Here is a 22,418-nt window from a genome sequence, read left to right on the forward strand (position 1 = left end):
TGGTAAACATGAGCTCTAGAAAGCATATCTTCAGAGATATGAGCACTTCCTGAGTAAAATAGGTGTGTTTTACACGAGCGAAGAGGAAATGAATACTTTAAGAGCTGTCAGCAATGGTTCAATAGAAGACACGTGTTTCAGAGTAGAGAGATGCAGAAGTGCGCATTGGTCTTAAGGCTTCCATTTCAGAGCCAATGTTTTTATTTCTAATAATCGTTTCTGTCGTGCCCCTGAGTACAGAACCTTTCTCTTGGAGCACCTGTAAATTGAAAGAACTTGTCACAAGAGAACGTACTCTTCAGTTTCTAAAGGTGACTAAGAGCAAGGAGGTTATTGGGTAGCAATGTAAAGAGATTAAATTTATTCTACAGTCAGTGCTGAATCCCGGTTATATGGTTATGTGGGTCCCGTTATAGATTTTACGATAGTTAGCCTCCAGCTATGTTTAATGAGCAACATAACAAAAAAGTATCGAAAGTGTACGAAAAAGAATGTTCTTCTGTGAATTTGGTGTGCTTTCACACTGCAATTAGTCGTTTTCATATTATTGACAAATTTTTCCAGTTTCACAAGTGCGTGGGATAATAAATGTCACAACACGTGGTTACTGTTGAAATTAAATCATGTTGGGTACGAAGGTTTCCGTTACTTATTTAAGAACATTATCAAATTGTACACTTTTTACCTCCGTCCTAGCAGCTCTCATGTATGGAGCTCAAACGTTCAAGCACGTCTTATTATTGTAAATGTCATGTATTAATTAGTATAATGATATTTTAGTTTGTTCGAATGTGTAGATACGAGTGAGCTTTTCCATCATTTCCTTCTTTCTATTGTATAGGGTTTTCCACAATTCGTGATGTTACAAACTTTCAAAGCTGATGGAGACGGTGAGTTTGAGAAAAGGGTCCCTGGTTCTGAAACGAACGAGACCAAAGTTACAAGCGAAAATTATTCTAATACCGCTGACAGTGTAACACATGTACCGGCTCTATTGTTGACAAGAATGCACGGTATGCAACTTTCAAAGGGGGTAGTATGGACCATCGCAAGAAAAAATGTCTGCTAGACATTGGGTCTAAAACGCATACTTGAAGAGCTATTTGAAACGCATCACTTCTATTGAACACGTTCTCATGGCTCATATGCATTTTAGAGCCCATTTTTTTCTTTTTTGGTATATATATATATATATATATGAAATCATGTGGTCGTGCCTCACGTGTTTGATGTACGTGGCTGTTCGTTGGAACACAAATGAAGATAGAATCTCTTTTCAATACGTTATTTTCTCATGAGAGGAGCTAAAATGCTTCAAATTGTTTCCAGTGATACTGTGTGCCAGTAGTAGCATAGGTGAGAAAGATTTTTATGGCACAGCGAAACTAAATACAAGAAAAAAACGGAGAACTGGGACAAATAAGACAAAGTAGAAGATGGTAAATTAGAAATTAAGCAAAGAATCAGATATACAACAAGAATTGCGAAAGAAAAGAAATATAAGAAAAACGGAAACTCTACGTGATTATCTAGCCAACAAGTCAAGCAACGCAGCATGACTAATTTGGTATTTGCGGCGTCTCATTACGATACTGTGACAAATCAAACAGCATCTATGGGTTAATACGGCAAAAACAGACAAAAACGTTGATAATGTATTTCAAAGAAAGTCAAGGCTGACTCAAGAACAGATAATATAAGTGACCAATTCAAATATGTAACACGAACATGATGGCACCAAAAATATTCGCTTATATAAGACGGAAGACATTAGAATGAAAACACTTTTTACAAAATATATGGCATCGTGACTGCTGTGATCAAATAAAATAAAATAATTAAACAAATCAATCTTTTAATGAAGAAAAACGACAGAAAGTCCTTGATTAATGTCAACCCTTAACTGTGTCAGGGAGGACTCATGTAATGTGGATAACGTATTTCTTTCTTCTGTGAACTAATGTTTCATGCCCTTATTCTTCGTGGGAGCGAACGTAACATGTCTGCCATGTGAAGTACTTTGTTGTTAAAAGAATTAGCAAGCCACAGGGCTTTGCACTTGTTTGTGTCGTTGCATGTAATTAGGAGATCAAAGGAAAGGAAAGGAGGGAGTAAAGCCTTGGCCCTTACACACAGACTAATGCTCTCGTAGAGTACCATGGAGCCGCCGCGATTAACGCCCACAAAATACAATTCACGCTATTTTAAGTCCAGAAGTTAATCATTGCTTCTCATTCTTACGTCAATTTACTGAAACAACTGTTGCATGTGGTGTACGATTCTTTCTTTTGACTACGCTTTGTGACATTTAATTATTCTTATTAAATATTTGCTTTCCGTCATCCTCTCCTCCAGCGCAAAGATGTGTAGTTATTACTCTTAATTCAATTATCAAATACATTGACAGTCAAAACAGTTAACAATTATGTGTGTCATTGTCTCATTCGGTAATATGCCTACTCGTTCTTCCGTTTGTCTGTAGCTACTTCATGGTCGTGGTTCACAAATTGTATAATATCTTTATTTTTATGTTTCTCTAATAGATCTAATGATCGCCGTAAAGTCGAAACATAGAAACAAAATTATTTCTAACATACTACAGCAACGAGCAGCAAATTGGTCTCGGGTTATTTTACTAAAAAAGTACCGTTAACGATTTGCAGCTGATGAAATTCATCATCAGACGGATTTCATTCATTCGTCAAAACACTTTGATACGTTGATTTCCGGGCGAGCTGTAGTGAAATATCGGACTGGAACATTTGTTTTTAAAGGTTTTCTCAGACGAATCATATTTGTGTGTGGGTCATATTTTGACATACGCGTACATGCAGATCGTTTTCATTATTAAATACGTATTACGGATGCACGCAACTTTTTTTTTACTGACTTATAACACGTGAAACCAAATAAAACTCATTGTAAACCAGCGTAACAAGCATTTTGACGAAAGCATAAAGTCGTCTGATGCAAGGCTGGCAGCCCTGCTGCAGACAGCACACGCTTGGATATTGAGCTCGTGAAGATAAGTAGTTCATTCTATACTAACCGTCAATTAAGTTAATATTACAGCTAAGGAATTTAATTTCAGTCTATTTCATATTATCTATTAAAGGTTTCACTCGTTTCAAAGTACAGGGTTTCCCAAAATAATGTATACACTCTTTCAAACTGAAATCTCTTTAATTAAAGGAGACAGAAATACAGTTTTTATGGGAAATAATTTAGAAGGCGGTGAAAAACATAACAATGCTTTCTTTTGTTTCAGGGTTGTCAGCAAACATGGAGTTATAGTTTGAACAACGGAAATGGGTGCGAAAGTGTTACTAGAAAACAGAGATTGTGAGCGCGGTACGACGAAGATGGACAGTTGAATTTGGAACACCACCACCAACAAGAGTAACAATTACAAGAGTGAAAGATACGTCTGAAATTGGAGGATCGGTGCACGATATGAAGAAGGGACATAGCAGACGAAAGAGAAGTTCATTAGACAATGAGAGTGTTGATGCAATAATCCAGGCATAGGCACGATCCCCGAAGAAATCTGTGAGGCAATGCTCTCGCGAGACTGAGATCTGCAAAAGCAGTGTTCGTAGAATATTGCGGCCTCAGAACATTAAGACTTATATTCCAAGACTTCTCCATGATCTTAACGAGGATGATCCTAACAGGCGAGGCGAATTTTGTTAGTGGTGCATTAACAGATTTGAAGAAGAGCAAAGTTTCCAAGATCGAATTCTTTGGTCAGATGAAGCGACTTTTTAACTTGATGGAACCATTAACCGCCATAATTGCGTGTACTGGGCCAGGGAAAATACATATGTAATGGAGCAAAGCCATGTTAATCTACCGGGAGTAACAGTCTGGCGTGGTCTGTCTTCTAGAGGGTTAATCGAGCCGTACTTCTTTAACAACACTGTCACAGGCGTCTCGTACTGGGAAATGTTCGAAATGGGAAGATGAATTCCGCCTTATGCAAGACACCTTTCCTCTATTCTGTTTCACCCACACACCAAGACACCCAAAAAGGTGTCGTGCATAAGGCGGAATTCCTCTTCCCATTTCGTAGCAAGCACGGACATTACAAGAAGAACTGCAACACCACTAGATGATAATGTTCAAAATGATAATTCCTGGTCTTAGCGTTGTGTTTGAAAATGAAGTTTATTACTTTCAACAGGATGAGGCGCCACCTCACTTTGACCTGGATGTGAGGGTATTTCTCAACCGTACATTTCCTGCCAGATGGATAGGACGAAGAGGGAGTGTGGAGTATCCCGTTCGATCTCCAGATTTAACTCTTCTAGACTTTTTTGTGTGGGGTACTCTCAAGAACACAGTTTTCGCTGCGAGACAACACACACTGGATGATCTTAGAGAGAAAATTGAGCAAGCCTGTTACGCTATTCCGTTGCAAACAATAAAGTTGGCATGTCGCTCATTCGTAATTCGTTGTCGTCGGTGTATTGCGATGGAGGGACACCAGTTTGAACATTTACCAACTTAAGTCGGGCCATCAGGAACCTAACACCACTAAAATTGTATTTTTAACCCATTTCATTAAAGCGATGTTCAGTTTCAAAGAGTGTATACATTATTTGGGGACACCCTGTATTTCTAAAACAAAAAAAAAAAAGAAACATAACCTAAGGGCCGGTTTCCGCATACTTTAGGCGTAGGTTTACATACAAAATTTAAGAGCTTTGTGTAGGCATTAATTGAAGAATTTAGGTCGTTTTCATTAAACATGTATTTAGTGGTACCGTATCTAATTAAACGTGTTAATTTCTATTCTTATTGCATTTCAAAGCATGTTAAGTCCATATCGAGCATAGGCGATCTTAGGCCTTTTTCGGGTATCAAAGTTTTCAGTTTTAATGTTAGACTAAGTGCATTACGTTACTATATTAATGGTATGCAGATATATTAGTGTTCCACATAACTTTAGTGACTATTGTGATCTGTAGTTAATAGGTCAAGGGGAGAGAAGTGTAAAGACAGGTGCAAACTGGTAACAAGGAACAGGGGCCACAGAAAGAGAACAGTACCTGACGTTTCATTCACAGATGTGGCACAAACAACAGATTTGCCTTGTTACCTCTGTTTACTAAAGAAGAGGCTCCGGTAGACGTAAGTGTAGTCAGCACTCAACAGACTTTCACGACGAAACCAACGGTTTAAAAAAAAGTAGAAAGTAAGAAGAAAGTTCTGTTGTTAGGTAATAGACATGGAAGAGTTGTGGGCCAGATATTGCAGGAAAAATTAGGTGACAGGTACCACAAGTTTTTCAAAGCTAGTGCATTTCTTAGCCAAGTGACAGAGAATGTAGAATCATTGTGCAGGAGTTTTACAAAGCAGGATTATGCTGTGGTAGTGCGTGGACCGGGACAGTGTTGACAGGAATCAGGGCTACAATACTGAAAGTGAAATGGTTCAAATGGCTCTGAGCACTATGGGACTTAACATCTATGGTCATCAGTCCCCTAGAACTTAGAACTACTTAAACCTAACTAACCTAAGGACATCACACAACACCCAGTCATCACGAAGCAGAGAAAATCCCTGACCCTGCCGGGAATCGAACCCGGGAACCCGGGCGTGGGAAGCGAGAACGCTACCGCACGATCACGAGCTGCGGACGCTGAAAGTGACCTGATAAAAATAGCATCTGCAACGAACCATACAAATGTTGACTTAGTTCCCGGTATGATTGCCACCAATTGAACAGCTCGGTCAGGAGGGTCAATATGGAGCTAAATCAGCTGCTTCATGGGGCTACCTTGTCAGGCATACTTTTGGTTCCTTTTGATAGTATTAGTAGTGGGACTTCACCGGACATGGCCGGCATCTCAATGGGAAATGGGTAAATTGGCTGGGACGATCACAAAATCTTTTTTAGGCTAAGGTTAGTGTCCAATGATTCAGCATTAAATGCGATTAAATTTAATGAGATGCTGAGACAGGTAGGTACTAGAGATGTTAAAATATCACAATATTTTTCAAGAAAATACAGTGAGAAATGATGCTAGTATGTCACTAGATTCTCATAAAAACACAGGAAAAATAATGTTATTATATTTCATCAGAATATCAGAGGACTAAAAAGCAAATTAGATGAACTTCTTGTTTATTTAGAAGATTTAAAAACTGAGGGTGGAATGGATGCACTATGTCTGTCTGAACATCATATAGTCACAGATATGGCGAAGGGAAATGTAGGTGGAAACAGCTTTCAGCTATAAAATCTGTCGTAGTGTGAAAAATTTGGAAACTAAAAATTTTTGCGGATAGCAACATGTAGAACGATGTGAGTATGAGCATAAACTAAATAATGGTACTTTTATAATTGCAACTATGTGTAGATTCCCACTGGGAAATTTTCAACTATGTTTGGAAAACTTGGTTTCCTTGTTGCACTGTTTGTCAGACAGAGGGAAGCAGATCATTGTTTGTTTGGATTTCTGCGTAGATTTTCTGAAAGAGTCCGATAGGAAGCTTGGTCTTGAAATATTAATTGGTTCTTTCAATTTGACGTCAGTTTTTGATTTTCCTACTCGGGTGGTACAGGAAAGCAGCAACCTGATAGATAATGGTTTTACAGACCAAGATAAATTTAATGAAATAATACCTTTTCCTCTTAATAATAGTCTGTCTGATCATGATGCATAGTTACAGTATATGACGTAGCTCCACACAGTACTGCAAACCGGTCCTCCAAAACAGTGCATTCAGTTAACAATTTAACAACTGAAAAATTTAGAGAGAACTCGTAACAGTTAGACTGGGATGAGGTGTACAGGGAACTTAGTGTTAATTTAAAATTTAGCCTATTTGATGTTACGTTTGCGGGTATAGTTGATAAGAGAACAGTGTAATATAATTGTGAGGAGCCATCTAAAAATCAAAGGCTTACTAAAGTGATAAAAATACCTTGTAAACAGAAAAGGGAAATGTATCTGATAGCTAGAAGGTGTAATGATCCAGAAAGAGTGAAACATTACAAAAACTATTGCACTGCATTAAGAAAAGCTATCACAACGTCCAGCGGTATGTGCATTATGTCTGAGATTAGCACATCTTGTAATAAAATTAAAGCAATTTGAAATATCGTTAAAAGGGAACAGGTCAATCATGAGCACAGGAAAACTGTATTTCTTTCGAACTTAATGAAATTTTTGCTAACGAAACGTTAAAAGTAGAAAATATTCTTAATGAACATTTTAAAGTGTTTTAGAGTAAATAGGATATAGAAAACGCAAGGCAGTATATGGAAGAGGCAATACCTACTCGATTTGGTAAAACTTAAATTCTACTCACCTCTCTTACTGAAATTAGGAAAGTAATAAATTCACTAAAAAATTAAAGCTCACATAAAACTGATGACATTTCCAACAGATTACTAAAATCTTGTGCCCAACAGATAAGTAGGATTCTCAGGCATATATTTAGTAGCTCACTGAAACAGGGCATTTTTCCAGACAGACTGAAATACGCTGTTGTTAAACCATTGCATAGAAAAGGGGATAGGTCTTACGCTAACAACTATCACCCAGTCTCACTCCTGACAGTTTTTTAAAAATCCTTAAAAAATTTAATGGGTTCAAGAGTAGTATCACATATTTGTAAAAATGAAATAATAACAAAATGTCAGTTTTGACAGTTTATATTTCAGAAAGTCTTTCCAACAGACACTGCCGTATATGCTTGCGCTGATCAAATATTAAATGCTTTGAATAACTAAACATCACCCGCTGCGATATTTTGTCATCTCTCAAATGCTTTTGATGGTGTGAATCACGAAATTCTCTAGATAACCTTAAGTATTGTGGCATGAGTGGGACAGTGCACAAATGGTTTAATCTGTATTTAACAGGAAGAATGCAGAATGTTGTCATTAAAAGTACAGATGGTCTGCAAAAATAAGCAAAGTTCTGTAATTAGGGAGGTATCAAGAACGGTGTCCCACAGAGTTCAGTTTTGACTCCCTTATTGTTCATAATATATATTAATCACTTGCCACTCTGTATTCATGTAGATGCAAGGTTAGTTCTTTTTGTTGATGATACATGTATAGTAATCACACCCAACTTACCAGAAACATGTGAGGAAATTGTAAATCATTCCTTCCAGAAAATTGTTAAGTAGTTCTCTGCAAATGGACTCCCTCTAAATGTTGAGAGAACACAGTATATACAATTCTGTACAGTGAATGTCGTAACATCATTGATAAATACGTACTATGAAGAAAAGTGTGTTGGTGAGGCAGAATATTCAAAATTTGTAGGTGTGTGCATTGATGATAAATTAAATTGAAAAAAAAAAAAACCGCACACTGATGATCCGCTGAAACGGTTAGGTTTAGCTACTTATGCCACTAGGATTATTGCAAATTTTGCTGCTAAATGTATTATAGTATATTAGCCTACTACACCTATTTTCAGTCATTGCTTTCATATGGCATCTTATTTTGGGATAATTCATCATTAAGAGGAAACGTATTCATTGGACAAAAGCGTATAGTCAGAATAATAGCTGGAATCCACCCAAGATCACCTTGCAGACATTTATTTGAGGAACTCGCGATATTCGCAATACCTTCGCAATACATATATTCTCTCATGAAATTTGTTATTAATAACCCATCCCAATTGAAAAATAATAGCGGGGTGCATAGCTGCAACGCTAGAAGAAAGGATGCTCTTCATTATTCTGGGTTAAATCTGACTCTGTCACTGAAAGGGGTGAATCGTGTTGCCACAAAAATATTTGGTCATTTGCTAAATAGCATCAAAAGTCTGACGGAAAGCCAATCAACATTTAAAAACGAATTAGAAGAATTTCTGAATGGCACCTCCTTCTATTCAATAGATGAATTTTTAGATATGAAGTAGTAATGGTAAAAATATTTTATTGTGCGAAAAAAACTTATATTAAATTGACACGTTCCGTATCATTACGAAATGTCGAATCCTATGGAAAAAGTATTACTGTAACGAAATGTAATGTAACGACGATGAATTGCATCAATTCGAAACAGGCAACAGTATGTTTTCAACAAAGTAAACGAAAAGTAACTTGCGGCTTGCTTCTGTACTCCATCAACAATTTCTATCTCATAGCGGCTACGGTCTTTAATTGTGTCTTTTTGTGTGTCGGTTTGACCGGCAGTGAGAGAGCACGTTGCGTTCCTGCTGCTGATACAGCGTTAGTTTATTATGCATTTATACGAGCTTCAAACAGGAGCGACTTATTTTATTATCTGTGTGGTTACTAGTTTAGTTTGTTTTTACTTCTCGCGTGTTTGAGTGCTTACTAGCGCAGTCTTTCGTTTTAATAGCAGTGTAGTGTGGGTACCGCCTCTTGTATCGACCCTCGTATTCCGCAGGCTTATGCTTGTTTTGGTTAGAAAAGCTCGGTGTCGGTAAGACCTTTAGTCAGAGAGCACCTCGTGTAATAGGCAGCAGAAGCCATTCCGGTGGGCCTATGAGAGGGCCTCTCCGGTTCGTCTGACGAACAGCTTTCGGGAGCTGTCTGTGACTTTCGAAGATACTGAGCCAGATGCAGTCACTGGTCGTATTCCAGAAGAAGCCTCTCGACCCACAAGGTCTAAGTACGCACAGAGGGTGGGTCTACCGGTACTTGGGAGCTCCACCAACGGTAGGCGCGTATGGGGCTTCTTATGTATATGGCTTCCAAGCAGGGGAAGGAATCCAGTGTGACTCTGTGTGCTTACTGCGAGAAATCATTCCAGATGTCGAAATGCTATTCCCGGATGCCGTGGTGAGCACAGGGTGCTGCCCCACTGCCGGTGGTGGCTCATGTCGGTACTAACGATGTGATTCGCTTTGTATTCGAAGGGTTTAGCTGGAGTGGTAAAGACTGCTAGTCTCACCTGTGAGAGAATTGCTGATGGTACTCTGGTACAGAGCTGAGTGAAGGGACTGAAGCAGAGGCGCAGATGGTTCTGTGACCGTTCAGATTCCTCCACTTGTGCCCGAGGATGGTGTGCTTTCGGGTTCCACTGAACAGGTCAGGGGTCCATTACGCACAGGAAGCGGGTACATGTGTAGTGGGGACTTTGTGGACGTATTTTAGATTAGAGGATATCGAGGAGCTACAGAAATGGCGTCAGTCTAACATTGTGTAGGGCAGACATAAGAAGGAACACTTAGCAACAATGGCTATTCTACCTGTAAACTATAAAAGCCGTGTTGGAAAAGAACAAGAGGTCCAAGCACTAATAGAAAGCACTGAAACTCAAATTGTTATAGGTACGGAAAGCTGGCTAGAACCATAAATAATTTCAGCAGAAATTTTTGCAAATGACATAATCGTGTTCAGACAGGATATTTTGAATACGGTTGAAGGTGGAGTGTTTATTGCTGTCAGAAGTAGGCTACCTCGTAGTGAGAATGAGTTAGTATGGGTAGAGGTTATACTTAAGAAACCGGAATAAATTAATAAATAGTTCCTTTTACTGACTACCCGACAAGACGATACAGTTGCTGATAAGTTCAAAGGAAACTTGAGTTTAATTTCAAACACTTATCCGTCGGTGGTGACTTCAGTCTACCCTCGATATATTGGCGAAAATACATATTTAAAGTGGACTTAAGAGTGGAAAGTTGCACACGTCAAATTAATTCCCAAGATAGGAAGTACACTATCTGATCAAAAGTATCCGGACACATGGATGAAAATGACTTAGAAGTTCGTGGTTCGATGAAGCCACTGCTAGACACTTAAGAGCGAGCTTCAAAGTAATGACGTAGATGTAGAATTGACGAAACTTGAAATCTGTCAAATAAAATAAAATGTGACCAAGACTGTGAAATGTACTATTTATTTTGTTTCCTAAAAGTTGTATCGCTTAATATGTCCCACTAAGAGATGAGCGCTTTGCTAGCGGTACGTAGTCGATGTTCAGCAGCAATTCTGGGAGGTGCACTGACGTGGTGTCCATGTAAGCCGGAACTGCTTAACGTAGAACACTCCAAGGAAACATGCAACGTAGTAGACAAGAGCAAGCTGTCGCTGTACCATTTCAAATCGGAAATCAAACTGTAAACGCCTGTTTGCAGCTTCCCCATTGAATGTCCACCCAAACAATTGAGAAGTAATCACAGTAACATGAAACAAACTGGTCATCATATTCTTCATGAAGAGCAGACATATAATCTCCTTTCCTGTAGATACCCACTTCACAATTACATTTTTACATTGTGTACAACAATGAGTATCTCCACTCATAGACTCTTGAACCCTGGTGCGAGCAAAGTAAGCAACAGTAATGTCATCGCACTTCGGATCCAGACGACGCGTCATCTACCTTGCCAAAAAGGTAGGCCACTTTTGGCAGTTTTAGTGATCTCGAAGTCTTTTCTACATATTCTGTTCGCCTGGTCTAGCACAAGAATATTTTCTTTTTAATTCATAAAACGAAAAACGATATCGGCATGGTAAGCGTTCATTACAGTTTTCAAGAAAAATGTTTTCCAATAAATAAATTCGTTAAAAACGATTGCTCTGAAGCGAAATTCCAGTCCTTTGAAAACGACACGACTAGTTCCCTCCACAATTCTCGTCTTATCCGAGTTCTTTTTCTTTTTTTACACTTCTCAACTAGCGAATCAGACCAGACAGAAGCTTCGCTTATTCACAATTACTGATATTTGTATTGCATCGTATGTTCCTGATACAGAACCAAGCGTTTTTCAGTAAACTGCTGGAGCAGGCAAAAGCCCTTCGGGTTGTGAAACAGGTAGCTCAGCTGCATCGTCCATTTATTGTCTTCTCTACTAGGGCAGACTTTTCCGAAACTAGACATACCGAGAAAAAGTGCATACCATCAAAATAAAACAAAGACTAGGAACAACAGCTTGGGGCTGGTAGCTGCTTCTACGTGATTCTCATTATAATCGATGGTGTTTTTACAGCCACGTTTGTGGCAGACGTTCTATGATAAATATGTGTGAGGTACAGCTGGAATTTTGGTCTTGTATAAAAAGCTCGAATCGACAGGCGTCCATGTAAACAATAACGAAAGAAGCTACACAGAAAGTAAGTCGAATAGTTAGTGTCTTAAGAGAAATCACTTGAGTGAACGTCGTCCAAAAGCTTATAATACGTATGTGTTTCAAATTCAGATCAAAGCGAAATCGTATAAGACAAACATTTATATTGCCATTGGTTCAGTAAATTCAACACAAAAACATCCTAAAAGAGTGAACCATGTTGAACATAGTATCACCTAACTCATGGGTATTATTTCTTTCCCAAAACTCGTGTTAGTGAGAAAACGAAATTAGCATACGTTAGCAATCTCTCTTTACAATTTCGCTTGTAACCCGGAAAATGTCGACGGTATATTGTTGATGCCATCGTCGTAGATTTAGCCGTTGCCCTGCTTCTGCTCACATGGCCAAATATTATGTCCCTGTAAATTAACTGGGCAAGAAGTGGTACCACTGATATTCTCAGTAAGACGGAATAACAGTCAATCCAAGTAAAGGAAATAAGTTATTTTATGGAAACTGCATCGCTTCGAAGAGAATTCACCATCGTCCTGATACCATCTTAATACCTTTTATGGACCTTACGTCACATTTCTGCTGTCGCTTTCAGTAGTTTAACGACTCTTATACATTAAATAACTCATTATATTTCCCATTTTTTCAAATGGCTGTGACAGTTTTAAATTAGCTGAAGCAAAACGCTTAAAACTAATACTTTACTTGCACATCTTTTATTTTGTCACAATGAAAATACTCCATAATATTTTCTGAACAGTAGAGGTTGTAACAGGAACTATGAACCGTAGCACAAATTAAAGGTTGCAACAATTTAGAAGTGCCCATCCTGGAAAAATCTACCCAAAATGGAGCGCGTCCTCTTTTTCTTCTCATTCTTCTCCGTATAATCCTGCACCTTCCTCTTGTCGTCAAGCTGTAGCCCGCAATGTTTTGGCTCCATTTCTTGTCCCGAGGGTGTAATATGCGTAACTTCAGTAGGCACAGGTACTCCGTGTAAGCAAATAAACCGGACGATGATTGAGCCCATATCGGAAAACACCACACAACTTTCTCCAGGCCACTCCCTCTGCGGTATACAAGAGTTTCTACGCTGGTGGACTGCAAATGGAAGTTTCTCGCAATGGATGGAGCCAAAACATTATGACCACCTGTATAATAGTGTGCTGGTCCACCACGAAAACACACTACAGCAGCGATTCTGCTTGGTATGAATTTTACAAGTGCTTGACAGGATTCTAGAAGTATGTGGCACCAGATGTCCATGTACAGGTGAAGCATTTCCCGCAAATTACGAGATGGTGGCTCACGGGCACGCAGCTGGCACCCGATATGTGTTCCAATGGCCAAGAATTTAACGTAAGTTCACTACAATGCTCGCCAAACCACTGTAGCACGATTCTGACCTTACAGCATGGACAGTTGTCCTGATGGAAGATGTAATCGATGAAGGGGAGACTTCAAGCATGACGGGATGCAGGTGGCACGCGATAATGTTTAAGTACACTCATGCTCATAAACTAAGGATAATGCTGATACATGGTGAAACAACGCTCTGATGGACGGTTTGCGGGTTTAAATCACCTCGGAGTAGGACCATGCGGTGCATTTGACCTGCGGTCGTCGCACGGTGGCATTGGCAGCAGTCCACATACGCAGGGGTGTGTTGGTGCTTGTCAGAGTACGGTGCTGCGAGCAAGTGTGCAGACGTTTTCAGACGTGCTAGTGGTGACGGTGGTCTGAAAATGGCACAAAGAACACATATTGATGACGTCATGAGGGGTAGAATACTAGGGGACTGGTTGCTGGTCAAACACAGCAGGTCGTATCATGGGCCCTCCGTGTTCCACAAAGTGTGATCTCAAGATTATGGCAACGATTCCAGCAGACAGGAAACGTGTCCATGCGCTACAGTACGGGACGTACACAGTGTACAAGACTACAAGAAGACCGATATCTCAGCACCAGTGCCCGCAGACGGCCATGGAGTATTGCAGGTAGCCTTCTCGGGACCTTACCGCAGCCACTGGAACAGTTGTCCCCAGACACACAGACTACAGACGACTGAACAGACATGGTTTATTCGCCCAGAGCCCTGCAAGGTGCGTTCCACCGACCCCTGGTCACAGGAGAGCCCGTAAAGCCTGGTGTCAAGAACACAGTACATGGTCATTGGAACAGTGATACCAGGTTGTGTTCACGTATGAGTCCAGGTATAGTCTGAACAGTGATTCTCGCCGGGTTTTTATCTGGCGTGAACCAGGAACCAGACACCAACCTCTTAATGTCCTTGAGAGGGACCTGTATGGAGGTCGTGGTTTGATGGTGTGGGGTGCGATTGTGATTGGTGCACGTACACCTCTGCATGTCTTTGACAGAGGAACTGCAACAGCCCAGATGTATTGGGACGTCATTTTGCACCAGTATGTCCGCCTTTTCAGGGAGCAGTGGGTCCCACCTTCCTCCTGCTGGATGATAACGCACGGCCCCACCGAGCTGCCACCGTGGAGGAGTACCTTGAAACAGAAGAAAGCTGGCGAATGGAGTGGCTTGCCTGTTCTGCAGACCTAAACGCCATCTAGCACGTCTGGGATGCTCTCGGTCCACATATCGCTGCACGTCTTCAAACCCCTGAGACACTTCAGGAGCTCCGATAGATACTGGTGCAAGAATGGGAGGCTATACCCCAGCAGCTGCTGGACCACCTGATCCAAAGTACGCCAACCCGTTGTGTGGCCTGTGTAAGTGTGCGTGGTGATCATATTCCATATTGATGTCAGGGTATATGCGCAGGAAACAGTGGCGATTTGTAGCACATGTGTTTCGGGACGGTAATCTCATAACTAATACCGCGGACTTACAGATGTGTGTCGTGTGTGTTCCCTATGTGTCTATGCTATTAGCGGCAGTTTTGTGTAATGCCACGTTGTGTGGCACCACATTCTGCAATTATCCTTAATTTATGAGCATGAGTGTAGGTCACTGCTGTCGTGATGCCTTCGAGTACCATCACTGATCCCGTAGAAGCCCAACTCAGCGTATCCAATAGTATAATTCTCCCCTCACCGGCCTGCATTCATTGCGCTGTACACACGGTATTGCGTGTAGCTGGTCGCCTGGATGATGGCGTGTAACGACCCAGCTATAGACATAGTACAACGAGAAACGCGATTCATTCGAAAGGCGACATGTATCTATTGATCCACGGTGAAAACTCAGTGTTGCTGCGCCCACTGCAATCATAACTGACGATGTCATTGTGCCAACAGAGGACACGTAGACGCCGTGTGACGTATTCAACAACGGCCTTAGAGCGGTGCGCATAGAAACACTAAATTCTCTCGTCAGATATGCCACAAATCGCTTCCTATCCTGGATTACAGTTTGGGGGATCCTCCGACCGCTACGTGTTGCGATGAGAAGTGGTCGTCCAATATCATACGGCCTAATCGTTGTTTCACCAACCACTGTCCATAGATGCTCACGACAGTAGTGAGCCAACTGACGGCCGGCTTCGCCGTTTCAGAGACATTCGTTTCTAGGCGCAGTAACACAGATATGTGCCCTTTGTCAAAACCGCTTATATAGGTGGATTTCATAATTTGCGGCCCTTATCTTAGCTATAATGACTGCCCATTCGTCGATCTTCCGCTTACATACAGTCCTTACCGCATCATGTTCGCGCAACACCACCAGGACGCATTCAGTCTGGCGGTAGACAGTCGACATAAAGTTTAGTTCATCAGTATACGGTGCCGAATCCCGCGGAAAGTTGTTGGTGCCGTTTTATACGAGGCGTCTCAGGGTGAATATTCAGTATTCATGGATATGACAGGAGGGATCACTCGAAACAAAATGTCGAGTAAAGATGGCTTGTAAATGCCTACATTTAGTGATATGTAGCCTACACTCCTTGGTCTTAGATACTGTGAAACAAATCTCTTCTACTTGATTTCCATATTTTGAGCGGTGGTACTATGGACCGCATTTTAGAACCCATGTTTTCTCGACACTTCTTTCTTGTTTTGACCCGTAGTACCCCTTCTCAAAATATGGAAATCAAAGAAAAAGTAGAAAAGATTTGGGAAATGGTTCAAATGCCTCTGAGCACTATGGAACTTAACATCTGAGGTCATCAGTCCCTAGACTTAGAACTACTTAAACCTAACTAACCTAAGGACATCACACACATCCATGCCCGAGGCAGGACTCGAACCTGCGACAGTAGCAACGCCTAGAAGCGCTCGGCCACCGCGGCCAGCAGAGATTTAGATCACAAGTAAGATTGTAGGGGTTTTGCTTCATTCGTTTTTCGCTCGCGCTTGTTTTTTTACATCGATTAGGCGCTCACTTGAGTAAATATTACCAATGGAGACAGTAAAACAAAAATGTTCGACTCTTCTTGTTTTACGCATTGGATGCAAGGCGGAAATGTGCCCGTGTTTAATATCTTTTATTGCTCAACATCATCGTGAGTTGCGAAAAAAAATTGTTTTGTCTATGTCACTTAAAGTTAAATTCTTTTAACGCTATCTACATTGAGAATAAAAGAAATAAAATATGAAGTACAAATTGCAGATTCAAAAATATAGGAGGTGTAAGATTTGAGTGAACGCCGAAACACTTTTAGTTATATTTTAAATTAATTCAGTGTGACTTTGGCTATAATCTCATTCTCTTGTGCTGTATTCATTTTATTCTCTTCAAATACCTTCCATAGCAGTCAAGAGCATGTATGAGGTTGTTTTGAATAACTAATCCCTTCTCAGTTTTTAAATCACCCCCTTTCCCACTAGTGGCCATATACTGCGATTCCTTTTCTAAATTTATGTTTGTACTCAAGTTTTCATATTTCTCAACTCATGTTCTGATTATGCAACACATGTTTATAGTCAGCTGCTATAAGTTGGTCATCTACGAACAGTAAACTAAGTATACTCGGACATACATCTTTTGACATTATGTAATGCCGACAATGGTAGAAGTAAAAGGGATATAAAATGCGGAGTGGCAATAGCAAGAAAAGCGTTTGTATAAAAGACAAAATAATTTGTTAACGTCGAATATAAATTCATGATTTCATAAATATTTTTTGGAACTGTATGCCTGGAGCGTAGACTTGTGTAGAAGTGATAAGTGGATACTTATCAGTAGGAACAAGGAAAGAGCAGAAGCTTGTGATGTGTGGTGTTAGAGAAGAATGCTGGGTAGGTTAAGTGATAGAAATAGTACTAAAGCGAACATGATGTACACATACTGAGGCAACAAGACATCGTCCACATGTTGATGGAGGGAACTGGTAGGGGCTCTCCAGATGAAGTGCTGAGGGAGACTAAGGCGTGACTGCAGTAAGCCTGATCAAATGGGTATATGTTCCAGTAGTTAAGCAAAGTTGGAAGATCAAGAACGAAGTAGTCAGATCAGAAAACGCTGTGTTTTACCCCTACTGTCGAATCTAAACGCAGAATAACCAATGAGGCAAATAGATTAATGATCCAGTGGGAGTAATGATTCAGGAATGAAGAATGTAAACTATTAGATTCGGTCATTACATTGCGGTTTGTAGCAGTCCGCATACAAAAATAAAAAAAATTGAAGAAACGGTTACTTGCACAGCATAGATTACTGTGAAGATCTGCATTAAAACATTCCTATGGCCACAACATGAATAAATAATGTAAAAGATTTGGAGACGTGGTTTCAACATCTTTATTTACTACTTACTGAGAAATGTCAGTGGCGTATTCCTACCAAGAGCTGTTAGTAAGGCGGCACGTGGCGCCTGTGGTGGCTGCAGCGCGGCAGAACGCGTGTGGTCTGCGGTGCGGCCGTAGCGCCTGGCAAACCGCTGATCGATCACCAAGACTGAATGCGGCCGGCGCCACGGCCGCGGCTACGCCGGACCTGTTTAGCGCCGCCTGCAACAAACACTAGATACACACACACACACACACAGGGTCAAAGGGAGAATAGGCTGCTATGAAACTTCCTGACGCATTAAAGCTGTTTGCCGCACCTACTCGCCCACTCATCGATTTATGGATATAGGTGCCGCATCGGTGAAGAACACAGTACTATACTACTCATTGGTATGTAAAAAAGATTAACTGATAAGAGGGAAGTTTCAAAATAGGTCATCGAACATGAAGTGTTCTTGCTGTATCCATCCAGCTCATTAAGTAAATTTACAGGCATTTATTTAGAGGTAATCTAAATTTCAAGCTCCTCAAGAGCATTATTTATTACACCTATTTTAACAAGATGGAGAATATACAAGGTGTCACTCACACTATCAAAATAACGTCTAGATGTCAGTTAAGCTGCCATTTCGCTCCATTTCTAATAAGAGAGTAGCTCCGCGCTATAATATTAATGGAGAATTACTTGCTCTTTAAATATATTTTTATTAAATTTGAAGAAATTCAAAGAGAAGAAAAACTGAATGAGATCGAATAACACTATTATTTCAGTGTTACTGAACTTATTGTTGCGTAATTAATTGCTTTTAAATGTTTCAAGGTATTCATTGATAGACATATTGTTATACATGTTCACGATATCGAACCTGGCATAATCTGAAATTTATATATCGTTACATTCTCTGCTAATGCAGTAACACTTTTACCAAAAGAGCGGTCCCTGTATTATTAGAAATGCTGTTGTAACATACATATACCACGTTGATAGTACAAACGACAGCTCAATTATCCTCCATTGCACATAAAAGCATAAATTAATGAATGACTTTGAGGATCTTGACATCTACACCACCTCAAAAAAAGAGTCCAAGAATTTACTTAATGAGTAATTAGGTGTTTATTTGATTTATTAATGTAATGGTGACAAATGTGTATTTGTATGTTGTTTCCTGTTTAATTTGTTCCAAAACTCAGACTTACCTACAGTAAGACGTTTCTGCACATACTACAGGTGTAGCTTCATGTAATCAGTGACTGTGATGAGAACACGTATAGAGTACTGTCGTGTTTCTGTTGGTGATGCTGGTGGCGAGAGTCATAGTACAGGACTAATCCCGCCCTTTCGCATGGCTCCAAGGTGGCTGCCGTGTTACTCCTCATTTTACTATCCTAAGGACGAACTACCTCAAATAGTGACAAATAACGATACTCCATGAGACGGAAGAAGTGCAATATTAACCCAACTGTATGCCTTCGCTCTGCTCTAATCCTCCAGTCGTAAGCTATTATTATACTTATGGCTTTTTTTTAGTAGGTTTTCTGATCGATTTGATGTTGCCGTCTGTAACATCCTGTCCATATACACTTTTCATTCTGTAAGTAGCACATCCACCCATCTTATCAATTATCTGTGGGATATGCTACTTATGAATTTTGCCACCTGCAGCTCCCTCTAACGCCAGATGTTTTAACACCTGTGCCATCATCATCTGGAGTTTACCATATATTCGTTTCCTCCTGAGTTTTCATAGCACTTGCTCGTTTCTTGATTTCAAATTGCATTGAGTTTTCAGCTGACTTCTACGGTACCACATCTCCAACGCTTTGATTCACGTTGTTTCCGGGTTTTCCCAGTTCATGATCCACTTTCAAACAATGCCATTCTCCAGGCGCATATTCTCAGAATTTTCTGTCTCAAATTATGGGCTGCGTTTCGTACTATTAGACGTTTTTGACGAGAACTGCCCTCTTTGCTTTTGTCAAAGAGATTCTTTTATACTTTCGTACGTCATAGGTTACTTTCAAGACGGCACATTCCCTTCAGTTTATCTACTAAGCGGTGTATAGTTATGATTCTGTGTTGATCCCGCATTTATGCTCCTCCTCGTTAGTCCCATCTTTCTTTGGTTTACCTTCAATCCATATTCCGTGCTCATTAGACTATTCTTTCTATTCAACATCTCCTGTAATCTTCCTCCTGGTCGTTGAGGTTAGCGCTGGCATCAGTCAGTCTTATAGTACGTGTTTTGTATTTAAATCCTACTCCTGAACCTTCTTAAATGTAAAGATTGCACGAAAAGAGACTAATTCTTTTTTAATAGATACTTATTATTAACTGTGATTTCTTGTACATTTCCCTAATGCTTTACTGTGATACAGATTCTCATCTTACGTAATTTCTGTGTGTTCATTCGATAGTGGTCTCTGCTTGGTTAATTTTCTTTGTTCCAATGTAAAATTATTGCATATTGAGTTACAGATTATCTTAACGCAAGCGTAGAATATTAATGAATGTACCTGACAATATGAAACTTTATCTGTAAATATATTCCCTTTATGGTACTATCTGTAATGTTAATCTACTGATTGTTTGTAATCAAATACTATATCGATTGGGTCATAATTAATACATTTGTTTTGTAATCAAGATAGGGGAAGGAAGACAGTCCATAGAGAAAACAGAAATGTACGATAGTGGAGAAATGCTTCATGAAATGGGGCAACAAGAAATCTGTCGAAGCAATATTTAGGCTTTAACAAGTCGAGAAGAGTGTGTAAGGAAATACTGTAATGAGAATAAGGTGAAGTGAAACTATTTGGAGATATTTGCCGATGTAATGCAGAGCGTTGTCACAGACGGTAGTAACGTCGTGTTAGTGTGGGGTGACGTCGCGTAGGCAGAAATTATTTAAAGGCAGAGGAGAAGGATCAAGCATGAATAGAAACTAATCGAAGGGTAACAGAAGAATCCGAATTAATTGGAATAAGAAGATTTCAAGGAGAAGAGAAGGACGGTTGAGATCGAGAACTGTCCAGTGGTGAACCGTAACTATGCCAAGTGAAGATCATTAACTGCTTTGACTTCTCTAAAAGACGTTAGATGGTAGGCATTATATCAGATTACAATTGCAATAATAGCCAAGAATATTTATATTTGCCAGAAAAGTGGAAAATATACGTGGACTGTCCTTACAGACTGTAATAAACGAACGATCTGTTTCTCTGAATCGGTAACTATTGCAAGAACTTCCATATGTGACGGACAATGTAGAGCTGTTATACCATTTGCGATGGCATATTGTGCCAATTGTATGTGGAAAATCGAAGTTTTAAATAGATGTGCACTCAACATGAGCAGCTGTAATGACAGTGCGAGTGTTCAATGCTATAAGATAAACAACTGTGTTTTTAATCTCAGGTGTGTTTTTCAGATAAATTTTATTAAGTCTGAACTTGATATGCTGCCATCTTTGCAGCTATCTCGTATGAGCGACGGTAGCGTGGTCCAGAGAGCGTCTCACAGCCTCCTGCCGGCAGCAATAGTCTTCAGCCAGTGCTATGAAAATGTCAGAAATACTTATTTGACAACAGACAAAATGAAATAAGAAAATCGTATCTCCCACGACTCCTAACGGCGAACGTCACGGTCACCACTAAATCAGTTCAGACAAATGACTTAATTGTACCTCAAAATATTCATGTGAAGTAGGAAACGAAATAATAAAATAAATTAAACACACAGCGCAAAGCCGGCCAGAGTGGCCGAGCGGTTCTAGGCGCTACAGTCTGGAACTGCAAGACCGCTACGGTCGCAGGTTCGAATCCTGCCTTGGGCATGGATGTGTGTAATGCCCTTAGGTTAGTTAGGTTTAAGTAGTTCTAAGTTCTAGGGGACTGCTGACCTCAGAAGTTAAGTCTCATAGTCCTCAGAGCCATTTGAACCACACAGCGCAAAACGTACACTCATGCTAATGCAATCTGATTTCAGCAAGACGCAAACACTGTAATCTTTCTTGCCGTCACGTCCATTACCTTCCATATCCAGTTAAATTTAGGTCTTTGTGGGAATTTTGAAGATAGTTCTCTTGTTAAAAGACAACTTGTAAGACTAATGTGCATTGATTTCAGTTTGACGTTAAATTAACTTAAACAGGCTGAAGAGTGTAGGAAACAATAAGAAATCTATGCATGACAAGTACTTACGTGACTTTAATTCGCTAAATACAGACAACTAATTAGCAAGCAACAAATACCTACATAAACTGCATGTTATAGGATATTACTGTCATAAGAGTTAGTCAAATGAAAAGTAAGTAAACTGTTTATTATTTCAAAAGTAATCGACATTACTGTTAATACATTTATCCCACTGTAAAACAAGACGGTCATTGTCTTCATGGAAACATACTTACGGTTGCCTGTGGAATCATGATTGGACCCAGGCAAGAACCTTTTCGTCCGAAGTAAATCGACAACCACGAATGCCTTTAAAAATGTAAATTGCAGGAGGAGAGATCGGGACTGTATGGCGGATGTGTAAAGGTTTCCCAGCGAAACGTCTGCAACATACTCGAAACAACCCTCCAAAGATGTGCGTCTGCATACACTTTTCCATGTAGGCATTGGCCATCACGCCTCACGGTCGGGTAAAGGTACTAAAAGTTATCGCTATTATTTTTAAACAATG

This window comes from Schistocerca cancellata, chromosome 2 (assembly GCF_023864275.1).
Source record: "Schistocerca cancellata isolate TAMUIC-IGC-003103 chromosome 2, iqSchCanc2.1, whole genome shotgun sequence".
NCBI lineage: Eukaryota > Metazoa > Arthropoda > Insecta > Orthoptera > Acrididae > Schistocerca > Schistocerca cancellata.